The 14,948-nt window shown below is 38.2% G+C and overlaps 1 protein-coding gene across 2 annotated transcripts in view; it reads right to left on the bottom strand.

Moving 5' to 3' along the window:
* LOC114647679 (gastrula zinc finger protein XlCGF57.1-like) overlaps nucleotides 1–9,708 on the bottom strand; it is a 29,158-nt gene extending 19,450 nt beyond the window's left edge. The window contains exon 1 of one of the 2 annotated variants that reach the window (XM_028796286.2): nucleotides 9,598–9,708. The gene's annotated coding sequence lies outside the window, so the exon portion shown is untranslated. Of the gene's footprint in view, nucleotides 1–406; nucleotides 627–9,597 lie in introns of those variants that run through there. The other variant, XM_051924533.1, reaches the window with a different exon arrangement.
* Between the last annotated feature and the right edge of the window lie 5,240 nt (nucleotides 9,709–14,948).

Below are 14,948 nucleotides of genomic sequence, written 5' to 3'. Positions count from 1 at the left end.
AAATCTGACCAGACTAATTATAACCGACCAATATAAATTCTGCCATTTTGGATTTAACTGAACTAGCAGGTGAGATGAATTTCCAAATGGAAGGATGCATTTGAACCAATTCAAATATAATGACGTAATGGAAACCTGCGAATACACGCAGGTCTCCAGTTAGGGATAAATTGTGTTCCTCCAGACTTTCGCAAACCTGCAATGAAAATGTCAGTAAATTGGTGGAGATAAATTAAATACAAATTGCAAAAATACACAACGTCTTATTAGTTATTTACCAGTTAAGAAAAAAAAAAAGACATTTCAAACTAAGACAGTGTAGCTATATTACGCTACTTTAAATAACAAAACACATTTCAACTAAACTAACCCACAGGTATATACAATATATCAATTTTATGCTTACACATCCTACAGTTTTTGGTAACTCCGAAGGCCCTCAGAGCTGGAAATATAACAGAAAATAACCTCTGACTGCAAGATGTGTGGGATCACCCATATAGTCACCATCCTCCCAGCAGAGGTCCTGGAGACAACACCATTGTGAGGCACACTTAGAACATTGAAAAGTACAAGTAGTAGCTTCTACTGATAAGCTAAACAGACAACTGGCTTACCTGTGACCGAGCTTACAATACGACCGTGAGTGTCAAAAGTTACATTCAGAGAAACATTAACAAAAGAAAAAATTCAATACCTTACAATGCTTCAACAGTACTGACGGCTGCTATAGATTCATACTCGTCAAAACAAGTTACATTACAGTAAAAAATGGAAATTGCTAGGTAAAAAAATCAATAGCAATTCAGTTAAACAGTTTGTGGTGTCATGTGCTTATCTGTATCTGCAGAATTACTGTAAGTTGAGACTAGCATAACACGAGTTCCAACTATACACCATCAACACCTAACTTTCAAAGCAGGGATACAACACACACATGGCAACATGCATCAACATGAATGTTTAATACCAGTCACCATAAATTTGAGGGTCTTGTGGTTTTAGGGTAAATTTTAAAAATATTTTCCCGGTTTAAAAATGTAGTTTTGGTATTCCATTTATTTTACAATTAAATCTTACTTTCTTTACTGAATCAAAGACTAACCATGCAGTTTGTTTGAATGTGGCAAACAATTACTTGCGTGAACACTGCGTAATATTTTTTATATTATATACATACATATATACACATACACATAAATATACATAAATATACATACAGACATATATATATATATATTACACATACATATATACATACATACACATACACATATTACACATACATACATACATACATACATACACACATATATATATATATATATATATATATATATATATATATACACACACACACACACACAAGCAGTGCATGTACATTCTTACACAGAGAGGAGTCAAAGTATTCAGACTTGTTCATTTTTTCCACAATTTGCTACGTTGTAGTCTAGTGCTAAAAATCACCACCCCGTCCCCACCCACCAAACAACACTCTAACCTCAGAATGACAAAACAAAAAGGATTTAAAAAATTTTTGCAACTTTGTTAAAATTAACTTGCCTGATGAAGGGGCCTTACATTACAAATGCAGCTTTCGAGGCAGCTATTTAGTTAGCTAATAAAAGGTGTCATTTCTTCCTACTTTCTCCTAAAAAATAACTGAAATGTTAAATTGATACAAGAATTCAGACCCTTTGCTATGACATTTAAAATTTGGCTCAGGTGCATCGCATTCTACTGATCATCATTGAGATGATTTAACATCTTGTAGGGAGTCCAATTGTGGTCAGTTCAGTTGGTTATAGCAATTATGAAAAGCATACACCTGTCTACAGTAGGTCTCACATTTGACGATGTGTATCAGGGCAAAAAACTAAGTCAAGAGGTTGACGGAATTCACTATAGAGCTTAGAGATAAGATTGGGTCAATTCAAACATATGAGGGAGGACGAATTGGGACTGCAGCATTGAAGGTCCCCAAGACAACAATTGCCTTAATAATTTGGAAATGGGAGACGTTTAGAACAGCTATAACTCTTAAGAGAGCTGGTCACCCGGAAAAACTGAACAATTTAGAACAGTCATGATTATAGAGGGGACCAAGAACATAATGGGTCATTCTGGCTGCAGTCCAGAGAACCTGTGTGAAGATGGGAGAAACTTCTAAAAAGACAACCATCACCACAACACTCCAATCATCTGGGGCCTCATGTATAACACCGTGCGTAGAACTCACACTATAAAATGGCGTAAGCACAAAAGTGGAAATGTTCGTACGCACAAAAAAATCAGATGCATAAATCTGTGCAAACGCCAACTTTCACGTTCTTCCACTACATAAATCCCAGTCAACGTGAAAAGTAACACACGTGCACATGCCTGCTGTCCCTTCCCAACTCCTCCCAGAATTACGCCTCTTTGAATATGCAAATCAATATAAATAGCCCTTAAGCTCAGCCTTCTGTGAAAAGGCAATGGCAAAAGCGCGGGGGAAAATAGAAGAATTTCAGCAAATACCAAGTGAAGGCAAAGAAAAATGTACTATTTGTTGGTTTAACAGCGATATAAACAACAAAAGGAAGTTGATCAAGTGATATAGAGTGTCGGAGAAACTCGAAAGATCAAGTTCACAAAGTCGCACAGTGCCCTAAATAAAAAAGAAGCTGTCACATATCAAAGTCGCTGTGAAAAGGCGGCTCGTAGCCCACCGTCTGAGTGCCAAATGAAAGCTTATTAGGGTACAGAGGAAAAAAAAAGGCACAGTGGGGAAAAAACGCAGAAAATGCCAACTTTAATCTCGAAATTTCCACTTTAATCACGTAGTTTATTTTGTCATTAAAGTAGAACATCATAAAGTTCATTTTAAAATCTTTTAATTTACTAGTTTCTCAAATCCCATCGTAACTAAAGTAGCACGTTAAATGCTTTGTTTTGTATTAAATCTTCTATGTGCTCTGTGTGTGTGTGTGAATCACTACGTGCTTCCGGGCTTTCTCTTCCTCTGACAGGACACAGAATCCATTACATTCGTGATATTACAGTTCTCTGAATAATTAAAATACTGAGATGTATACGTGATATCATTTTCAAGATGACAGGAATTAAAGCATGTTATTAAACATGGGAACATGGTGGCACAGTTATTGTTCATGTCTCACGCAAGATGCTTGCTGCGCCGTGCGTGACATTCGATGAAATACTTTATTGTAGCAGTACTGTCTCTTTCAAACATACAAACCCCAAATTCCTGTCCTTACTTTTCTTTCTCCAAATTCCCAATCGCCACACAATCAGCTCTGTAATAGACGTTAAGCCATATGTAAGCTTAGAACGCCGATTCTTCAAAACTTTTAAGAAACATTGAAATATCTTTGTGGTACATGTTTAATTATTCTATCCGTCTATCCTTCCAGTGTCGCGTCAGCACCAGCAAGAGGCAGGAGCAATCTGTGAACTAGCTATTGCTGCGGCACTGTGTCTTCACATGTTTAATTATTAATGACAGATTATTTAAATGAAGTTTTATCTGTATAATAAACATATTTTGCTGCATTTCATCTTAAAATTGATATCATCATACGTGCTTTATAAAGTAGCACAGGTTGTGCAATTTTATAACTCTAGTGCAAGTTTACAATGGGGTAATTGTACTTATAAGTACAAACAGTTCTACAAGGAGCTCTTGATTGAGTGCGTTTATAGTTCTTGGAATGAAACTGTTTCTGAACCACGAGTTCTGTACAGGAAAGGCTTTGAACCGTTTTGCCGTGGCTGAGGCAGCGTGCTTGATACTGTTACCGATAATTCTCTTTCCGATCAGCTGCTGCTGTGATTCCCCACTCAGATACAGTGATATAAATACTCCAAGTGGTGCAGTGAGAGAAATATGGAAAAAGATGATCCGCTGTGGCAACCCGTAACGGGAGCAGCTGACAGAAGAAGAAGATGCAGTGAGAGTAACAACACTAAAGCAGTTATGGTATTTGGAATACTATGGCTATTCCCTGGACCATTATATTGCTGCAGGTTAATTACAATCAGATGCATTACACTAATAAACAATATGCAGTTAATTTCAGTGTATTTTTAGAAAGGGTAACTACACAGGAACAGTAGCACTGCTTTGACGCTGGGTGCCGCCAGTCTGCAAAACTGAGCAGATAAATTGCGTACGCCAGACTATGAGGTACCGTGGAAATATGCGTGGCTTTATGCCAAGTTTAGGTTTTATACATCACGATTTGAGTGTGGAAACGTTCGTACGCAAGATTTCTGTGTGTACGCACCGTTTCTACATGAGGCCCAAAGTGTGTAAAGCTTGTCACATCAAACCCAAGAGGACTCCAGGCCATTATCAATGGCAAAGGGGCTTTGATGAAGTACCAAGTCAAGGGTCTGAATACTTGCATTAATCAAATAGTTCAGGCTTTTATTTTTAACTAGTCATTTAGCCCGTTACAATAACGGGCACTAGAACAGTAGTGCATAAACATTAGTAGGAACAGTCTATATTAAATGGCAATGGACTTTGACCTCATTCTTTTTGTTGGTCGTATTTTTCTTTCAGCCTTTCTTTTCTTGATGTTTACTTGCTGAGCTGACCGTTCTTCGTGGGCTGCCGCCGTGTATTGTGTGTCTTTAATTTTCTGTGACAGTAATACTGTCTTGTACGGCTCAATTCAATAAGGGTGCGTAGATAATTTAGTTCAAATGGCTCTGGAATATGTGAAGAGCAACAGGTGCAGAACTTTATTTACGCGCGCCTTTATTCGCTGTGCCCAATTGAGGTCGTCCTTTTGAGGATCGCCTTGTTATGCGCGCCCTTATTGAAGGATACCGTCTTGTACGTCCGCTGGCTTGTACGTCCGTAATATACCTTTAATTTTCTCTGGCGGTAATACCGGCGTGCGCGTCAGTAATATGCCTTTAATCTCCTCTGACAGTAATACTGGCTTGTATGTGGCTGTAATATGAGTCACTGTATTGTGTACCTTTAATTTCCTCTCGCAGTAATACTGGTTTGTATTTCCGTAAAACGCCTCTAACTTTCTCTGACAGTAATATCGCGCATAGCACCGTGCCCCGCGCATGCGCACTTCACCAGAAGACACACACACACGGACACCTGGACGCACAAAGGGATTTTATATATATATATATATATATATATATATATATATATATATATATATACATTTGCAAAAATTTATCAAAAAAGAAAACTTCTTACTTCTGTGAAAAGGAACCAATGTATTTTCAGGTGAGTTGATATACTTTTGTTTTTTCCTTATACTAACCAGCTGAATTAACTGGAGCACTAATAGTTTTCACATTAGCCTATTAGCTTTTTTTGCTACATGTATTGAAAATATGAGTGATTAGTAGTGATAGTAGTGCTATTTTTCATGTAATTTTTGTACAGTTGTCTGGATGAGTGCTACAGACTAGAATTCACATTTCGTTAGCAACATTGTAGATGTTCTAAAAATAAAATGCAAATGCAGTCAAGTGTGTGCCAGAGAAGAGAGAGAGAGACAAGGATTTACACCTAGTGACCAAGGTTCAGTGGCAAAATTCGGTTACATCTTCCTAATTGAATTTTAGAATTACGATGACTTCAACATTTACAGTGCATCCATTTAGGAAAAGTCAAAGGACAAAGAACGTGAGATGCACAAAAATGAAAAAAATTTAAAGATTTAAAAACATATTGCCATGGGCCGCTGTACTTCTAGCGTTAAGAACTTAGTATTATGGGAAAAACATGCATAATTCTAAACTTATCAATGTAAATCTCATACTACTGATCTTTACTAAATACAGAAAAACAAAACCTAAAGCAATTTAAATCAGGAGAGGCATACGACCGACTGGGAAATGAAAACCTGCAGCCGCATAAGGGGTCTACTGGAATGGGACAGAAGACAACCCAGATAAACAGCTTACAGGTACTCAAGGAAACTTTATGTAAAGTGAAAGATCATTAAGTACAGCCAAGACCATACAAAATCAACCCACAAACTGTACCATAAAAGTAACCAAAATAAAAAGTGGGAAAATTAACATAATTTACATAACCATAAAGAAAATGGAAAAGCTTGCTTAAAAAGTTTGAAGTTGCACCTTAAAGAAGATAATCAACAATTTCCTGTGATGGATCTTCAACACATGTTGGCGTGACAAATTATGAGATGGAGACATGCGGAAGAAACCAGGACAAGTGCCAGTTGCCAAGCAAATTTGGAGGAGAAACTGGGGCTGGAAAGGACATACCCTCTGGGGACCTGCTTTCAACACCGCCTGGCAGGCTCTGCCCTGTAAATCTCAATGAAAAAGGGAGAGACGCAGACAAAGAAACAATTGAAGGCAAGACAGAGAAGGAGAACTACTGTCCTTGTCAGACAGAATTAGTTTTGCACCAGGAGGTGGTGTAAAGTCAATGAAATATCAGCAGTTCTTTACTCTGCACCAGCATTCCCCCCTTCACCATAGTTAATACTGTATATGCATACAGTCAGTTCAGACCACATTAGCAATCCTTATTTATAAGAACATTGTGTCCGTTCACTCCTCAGACCCACTTGCTTTTCTTCATAGATAGATAGATAGATAGATACTTTATTAATCCCAATAACTATGTATATCAGAATGCCAATGGAACTACAACTGGATTAGCAGCCCCATTTATTCAGGATGCACAAAAAGAAACACACTGACAGTTTAGTTTTTGTTTTTTTAATTATTACCAATTTAGGCACTGGGTAAAGTAATCGTTACTGGAGGACTTCAGTTGCTAGTCCCATCCGACATGCTAATTCTTCTAGTCTAACCTGGGGTTATTTATTTATTTTTACAGAAGGTAAAAGTATCCATAATATTTACTGAGATGTGAATGTGCAGCCCGTGAAAGAGAAAGCAGTTCTCTGATAATTACTTCGCCTCCTGTTGGAAAACTAATCCCAAACAAATTGGGCTTAATAGTGTGGCACCATCTTAAAGAGATAGAAAAGACAGCCCAGAGCCAAACTTACTGGAGAGGTGTCATGGATGACCTATGCTCTCTACATGGAGCAATGGGCTAAGTAAGTTTACCTTTAAATAAATTTACCATTTCCCCCCTTAATTTTATCCAAATAGTGACAATTAATAATGGGCATTGCCAACATGGGAGCAAATAACGAGCTATAGAGGAGAAGCTACTTCAATTATCATTGACTTGTGTGTACTAATTAGTAAGAAGGGTTAAATCAGCAGAACAAAATCGTATAAAACAAGATAAAGAATTAACCTCAGTGTAACACACAAACATGCTGCCCACGGTAAATAGCAATAGAAACGTAGCAAATCCACTTTGTAATTTATGGATTGACACAAAAAATGGAAGAAACTTGAAAATAACAGTGTGACAAAGTCAAGGATCGAGTTCAAAGCAGAAGTTTTGGTGGTCCATATGACTGAACTGCAGAGCCACAGAGTTAATCTTATTACTATCTAGCAAGTACATGAATATGAAATGGCAGCCTCACTTTAGCATTCAGTGTCATTTGCACTCACGTCTGCACTGCTCATCACTAATGTTTAGCACTTGGACATAATGAGGGGAGTAAGTTCCATAGACAAAGAGGAATTAAAAAAAAAAAAAAAAAAAAAAGAGGGTAAAAATGTGTTTAGAGAGGAGGCAAAAACACAAATCTCTTACTATCACATTTCTCTAAATGCAAAATATAGAAACTTTTTTAATAAGGAATTAAAATGCAAAAAAAGAAAAATTTACTCAACTAATTAAACAGTGAGGTCAATGATGCAAGAGATTAGTGACATTTTTCAAAACAAATATCTGCACTGACAGCAGTACCCCAGGACTGAACTCACAGACTAACAGATAGATTTGAAAATTAAGCAGAAGAATCCTGCACTTCATCCAAAATTTAACTGGTAGCCAATGAAGTTAAAGAACATTAGAAAAACTGATGAAAACCGACTGATTAGCCCATCAAGTCAAGATTTAAAGGTCCCTAATGTCCTAATGTCTACCACACTACTTGGTGATTTACTCCATGGGAAGAAAACCTTTGTAACATCTGTGCAAAACTTGCCCTCAAGTTTCCAGCTGCATGCATTAAAACCAGCTGAAAATGGTATAAACCTGCTCAAACGTTTTTCTTTTTCCCTGCTATTTGCATCCACATCACAGTTCTTAATGTATTAATAACTGGCCTGGTAAGACTGGGGCAGTTTACAACTAAACTTTCAAAGTACAAGCCAAGAATTCAAACAAAGCTAAAATAACCCATTAAATAAACACATAAGCCATCATCTCCTAAAATAGGACATTCTTCCTAACAGCTGGAGGACAGCACATCTCCCTATCTGCCTGTGCCCTGCTCACTTATAACACAACAGGCTACACAGTCTCTTAGCTGTATACCAGTTCTTAATATTCCCAATTGGACAGCTTTCTTTGATCTCTCTTTGTTCTCCAAAAATACTCAAGTTTTTTTTTCCCTTTCATTTCTTGTAAAGATACTCTAGTGAACATTGACATTTATTTACTCAGCAGATGCTTTTATTAGCAATTCACATAAAGGTCAACATAATTGAGTAAACATTAGTCTGGGGGGACTATTTGGAAACAGTTGTAACAGGACAAAGTGACAAAATTGATCATTACAAACGAATTCCTATTCTAAAAACCTAACAGCTAATATCAAACAGAAACTCGCAAAACAAGACAGACTTCAAACGCTTCTTATAAACATTGAGGAAATCAGAATTTTGATTGGAGTTGAGCAGCTCGTTCCAGCAGGCAGAGATTTGCACTGAGATTTAATACCACACAGAGGTTAAAAATCACAAACTTGGCACGAATTGTAGAGTGAACCAAAACGCACAAAATCAGTTAGCTGGAAGGAAGACTGGCAGACAAGCACAAGCTTCTTGTTAATATAAGAAAACTATTGGGTACTCTAAAACAGCAATCCATCAGTCAAAAAGGCTGCCGTTAAAGCGGTTTACATGCACAGTTAATGAACGTCTCTCTCTTTTATGTTAAAATCACAACTGTCACCTCGTCACTGACGATTTGCTTTATGAAAAAGGAAATTCCGTCTCCTCACCATAAACAAAGCACATCAGCTCAGCTACAAGTCTCGCGGCCTTTAAAGTCATCCCGTGAAAACGGAGCTCCCAAGCGCGGCCTCTCAATAAACGCTAAGCGCATGCTCAGAATGCACCGGAGAGCCGAGGAAAATCCCTGCCTCAGCAGCGTCTCTTATGGGCAACAGAGCAGTAGGCGCCGTTGCACAACCTGACGGCTCCCGGCTGAACTCATCTGCAATTTCTATAAATCAAACGTTTACCCGAAAAACCTCCACCCGCCAGCGCAACGGGCGAGTCGCTTTTTAAAAGCCCAAAGCAACGAAGACAAAGCCGAGAGGGGAAGAGTGGGCACGGCCTCTGCCCAGCCCTGGCCGCGCGATTTCAAAGGCAGGCGGCCGCTCCGCAGCTGAGAAAGCGCCGACGTGCCCCCTCTAGGTGTTTGACATGAACACCACACAATGTCGATACGAATCGCAGCTTTGCTGAAAGACTCACTCGTTTGTCCGGCCGGCGAACAGCCTACTGCCGGCTTAGAAATCCCGCCAGTAGACTGTCGTGTTCGCGCTTGCGCACTCTGGGGTGTTCTGGCTTCCTGCCGGGTTAGTGATACCAATGGGGTAATGCGCCATCTAGTGTTTGGAGGTGGAGTCGAGACGTTGGGACCGTCAGGGTGTTAAATGCTCAGTTCTTGGAAAATCATTTGGGGCCTCATGGGAGTCGTTTCCTCGCTCACGTCTAGATGTATAAATAATAAAAATGACGTAACGCTACACTATAAAAAATAAATCTTGCATGTGTGAAAAATAACAAAAAATAGCTAACTATACGCAAAATAATCATTACTTAAATAAATAAAAATGGGTTTTACCCTTTTTATTGATTATTTAATTCTAATTCAATAAAAAATTAAGAATAATGTTAACTTATTATTTTTCTTAAAATGTAAACATTTTTTATCATTTATTCTAAGTAAAAAAACTATACTGTGAACTGAACACATTTAAGTTAAGTTAAATTTAATGACACGGCACTGCCTCTCACATCGATTTTGATTTCTTGGTCTTTACAACAACACATTCCGCTCTAACGCTTATCCATAATAAGAGCTATTTTGCTATGAATGTGTAAGTATAAAGCATACTAATTCTGTAATGAATAACTAGTATTTCATTTCGTATAGTTACAGACGTAAGCATTTGTTGTTTTCACAAAACCTTTCCCTTCATGTGGGAAACATGGCGAGCAAGGTAGCGTCTTTCTAACAAACTACCTCGTTGGTTTGCTTTAAAAAGCAAGCACATTTCTCGGATTGTTACATATGTTCTTTTTTTTAATCGTTTAAAACTTTTATTTTACACAGAAAAAGAAAATGACACTTTGAGATAATTTTGAGAACGCTATGGCATTTGTCCTAAACTACGACCTGTAAACAACATAAAAAGACGTTTGCCTAACCGTCACGGTATTATTTGACCTCTTATTTAATTTGTGTTCTACATAGGTCATGTATTTTCTGGTTAATTTTTTACACTGTGATTTATTTAGCGATGTTTGATTTTTATACGTCCTATTTTATTTCTGGATTTTCGCTATTACATAGCCTACTGAAAAGTAGTGGAAAAGGCGGCCATTCATTTAAGCGGATATGTTGGCGTAAATGCAGGACGTGTTTGAAGAGCGCCATCTGCCTCAGGATTTCACTCTTTCACTCTCTACGTTTCCTTCACGTTAACCACGCATTCCTGGGACATTATTTGATTGAGAGATACTTTTTGTGTAAGTTTAAAAAAAGAAAAGAAAAATTTGCATTGACATTTGAATATCAGTAATTCAGTAACAATTATCCTCAGACATTTGATTTAATTTTCCTTTGAAAATATAACTCCGTTGTTGTGACTGTGTATGTTCAAATAAATAAAGATATATGGAATTTTAGCATGTATTTGTTATACAGTCATTACTGTCCAGCGTTGCATTATTACTCATTTTTTTTGACTACTGTAATTCAAATGAAAATTGGAGTAAAATAAAACCATTTTTGCCACTACTTATATTTAATCAAACTCATTTATTTTAGGTAAATTTGAGTAAATTAATAAATCACATTTACTCAATAGTGCAGTTTATTAAATCTACTCAAAAATATTGCTGGTAATTTGTTGCCTTATTTTTTTTTAAGTACTTTTAATGCATTATTTTTCACAGTGTACACCCTCTGACCCAGCGTACGTACGTTTCTGCTCGGTTTTGTAAATGGGCGGCACCCTGCATCAAAGCAGTGGTACTGTTTCTGTATGGTGTCCCTTTCTTTTTTACTGTGGATTCACATGCATGACGCAGTCTTTATCAACTACACCAGAATTAATTGCACATCATTTACAAATTTAAGGAACTTGATTGTAATCAGTCTTTAAAAGTACAATGTTGCACGGAATGGCCAAACTATTCCAACTTCTATGGCCGCTTTATCATTGTTAGAAGACAAAACAAATGGAAGAATTAGAAGAGAGCACATATTTAGAAATCATACTGATTTCTTGTCCAAAGATGATGTCTGTAGTGAAAGGGCCGCTCAATTCTGACATGTCGACACTGTCACGCTTTTGGAACGCTGGTTTTCAAAGCGCTGTTGTCCACGTACAGTACAATCTTCAACACATTGATGAGCATATTTGGCATAACACAGCATGCATTGTAATAACAATCCAGCGTCTATTCTATTCCATGTTGATCATATCAGAGAGGCTAAGAAATGCTTCACATTAGAGTTTACAAAGCTGACATGGTCATCATAATAGTATATGCGCAAGACACTGCTCATTAAACATTTTCAGTTTTGTATGTATTGTACTGATATGTGTTGTTGATTTCCAAAAAGCAATGTGAGTAAAGGAGAGTGCTGCATAACTAATTACAACTGTCTTAAAAACAGAATCAGTGCCATTGACAGAGTCTTCTGCAATTTGTGGGAGCCCCTGGACTTCGGCATTAAGAGATAAAAAGTTGAAAAGAAACTTTGCAAATTCATCCAGAAGTGGACATAAAGATCAGTCAAGTACTGGCAAGAAGGGACAGCTGGATAAGCACGTCTGGAACCAAACTTTCAAAAAAGCTCCTGACTTTGTCAGCAACGTCCTTCTCTTATGAATGCTTCTTGTCAATGGCTGTGGTGGGGGTCAGTAAATAGGAATTCATGAAAATTGCAGCACAGCAGAATAAATTATTGATGTAAATAGAATTATTCAAAGAATTTTTAGTTAAATAAAAAAAAATGAAAAACTCTTTCTACAAGGGGAGGCTCCAGGGTACAAACCCATGGTCTCCTTGTTGTGAGGCAGCAGCGATACCATCGTGCGACCTAATTAGGCTTATCAACTAGTTACACACAACTGAGCTACTACTGTTCTTAACGGAGCAGATGTATATAATGTATTTCGATTGTCATATGCATGTTAAATTGGTGGGGCGGCACGGTGGTGCAGTGGGTAGCGCTGCTGCCTCGCGGTTGGGAGATCTGGGGACCTGGGTTCAATTCCCGGGTCCTCCCTGCGTGGAGTTTGCATGTTCTCCCCGTGTCTGCGTGGGTTTCCTCCGGGCGCTCCGGTTTCCTCCCACAGTCCAAAGACATGCTGGTTAGGTGGATTGGCGATTCCAAATTGGCCCTAGTGTGTGCTTGGTGTGTGGGTGTGTTTGTGTGTGTCCTGCGGTGGGTTGGCACCCTGCCCAGGATTGTTTCCTGCCTTGTGCCCTGTGTTGGCTGGGATTGGCTCCAGCAGACCCCCGTGACCCTGTGTTCGGATTCAGCGGGTTGGAAAATGGATGGATGGATGGATGTTAAATTGGTTGTACTGACACAAGAATATCATTTTTGTATTCTTATAACTCTGTTATAGGAGACACACGGGATGGACAGACATCCAGACAGAGAACATTTAGCAACCTTCTATCTGATTTGGCTCTAAATTATGATCACGTAGTACTGATGGGGGATTTTAATGTACACATTGATGTGGAAACTGACACTTTTAGCAAATGTTTTACTTATTTGTTAAATTCAGTAGGATTTTGTCAGATTGTCAAAGGTCCAACTCATAATCATAACCTCACATTAGATTTAATTATAATTTACAAAGTTGAAATTCAAAATTTAAATATTACTCCATTAAATGGTTATTTCCGATCACTACTTAATTACATTTGATTTAGTCCTGCCCTTGCCAACACACTCCCAGATTAAAACAAAGACAGTGTGACATCTAGATTGTAATTCTGCTTCAAAATTTATAGATACCTTGAGTAAGTCGAGTGTAATTTTGGAAAGCCATTCAGATCAGCTAACATCACATTATAATGTGACCTTGAGAGATGCTCTGGACACAGTGGCTCCCCTTAAAACAAAAGTGATCACAGCACATAGAAACTCTCCCTGGTTTAATGAAAACACTCGAGCTCTTAAATTAGAGTGTCGAAAACTGGAGCGCAGATGAAGAACAACAAAGCTACATGTCTTTCAAATTGTATGGATAGAGAGTGTTAATAAATATAAAAAAAGCCCTCTTTAAAGCTCGCTCAGAATACTATTCTACATTAATAGATAGCAAAAATAAAAATCCTCGGGTACTGTTTAGAACAGTGGCTAAATTAACAAATGGAAATTCAGATCAACGGTGGAAAATACAAAGAGATATTAGCAGTACAGACTTTATGACCTTCTTCCAATGAGAAAAATAAAAATATAAGATCCCAGATCTCTGCATCACACCACAAACCAAATACTAGCTTAGCAGACCCTGCCTCACACTGCATTCAGCACTTTAGTAATTTTAATCCTGTAACTGAGCAGGAAGTCTTAACTTTAATTTCTAAAATGAAGCCCACTACTTGTTCCCTGATCCAGTGCCAACAAAACTAGTAAAAAGTGCAATGGATGTTCTTGCAGCGCCTATTCTAAACATTATCAGTAGTTCATTATTGCATGGCACAGTACCTGATACACTAAAAGTGTCAGTCATTAAACCATTACTTAAAAAGTCAGACCTAGACCCACACATACTAAATAATTATAGGCCTATTTCAAATCTACCGTTTCACTCTAAAATACTAGAAAAAGTAGTCGCCAGTCAGCTTCAGACACACCTTAAGCATTACAATTTTTTTGAGAAATTCCAGTCTGGTTTTTGCACTGGTCATAGTACAGAAACGGCACTAACACAGGTTGTAAACAACATTCTGATATCCTCTGATGAAGGGAACACCACTGTAATTATGTTGTTGGACTTAAGCGCAGCATTTGACACCATCGACCATTCTATTTTACTGCACAGGCTACATGTTGGGCTTACAGGCACCGTGCTCACTTGGTTTAGTTCTTACTTATCAAATCGATTCCAATATGTACAGAAATTTGCTGACAGTACTCCATCATTATACACAGAAGTTCAATATGGTGTCCCGCAGGGCTCAGTACTGGGACCCAGAGGCATGACCACGGGGGCGGGGGGGGGGGGGGGTGGGCACTGCCCCCCCAGAGACAAGCCGTCCCCCCCTGCGAAATGCTCTGTCTGTCCAATGAAAACTCTGGAGAAGAATAACATTTGATTTTCAAAACTGAGTTGCTTTCCAATCGGCCTGTTTGAATTTTGGGCGTATCCATCAGTGTCTCCTCCACTAGACAGGCACTGTGCTGCTCACAGTTCACTTCGCCACACATTTTGCAGCACGTTTTGAACCTGTTGACCGCATTCATTACTTAAAATCGCGTATACATTCCATTCTTCTTTTATTTTGTGGCTGGTAACACCAAAGGCTATGCATAGGTGGCTTATTAAAAAGCAGACATCTTCAAC

Source organism: Erpetoichthys calabaricus, chromosome 3 (assembly GCF_900747795.2).
Source record: "Erpetoichthys calabaricus chromosome 3, fErpCal1.3, whole genome shotgun sequence".
Lineage (NCBI taxonomy): Eukaryota > Metazoa > Chordata > Cladistia > Polypteriformes > Polypteridae > Erpetoichthys > Erpetoichthys calabaricus.
Note: the sequence above shows the minus strand (reverse complement) of the source record. Positions and strands in the feature narration are given on the sequence as shown.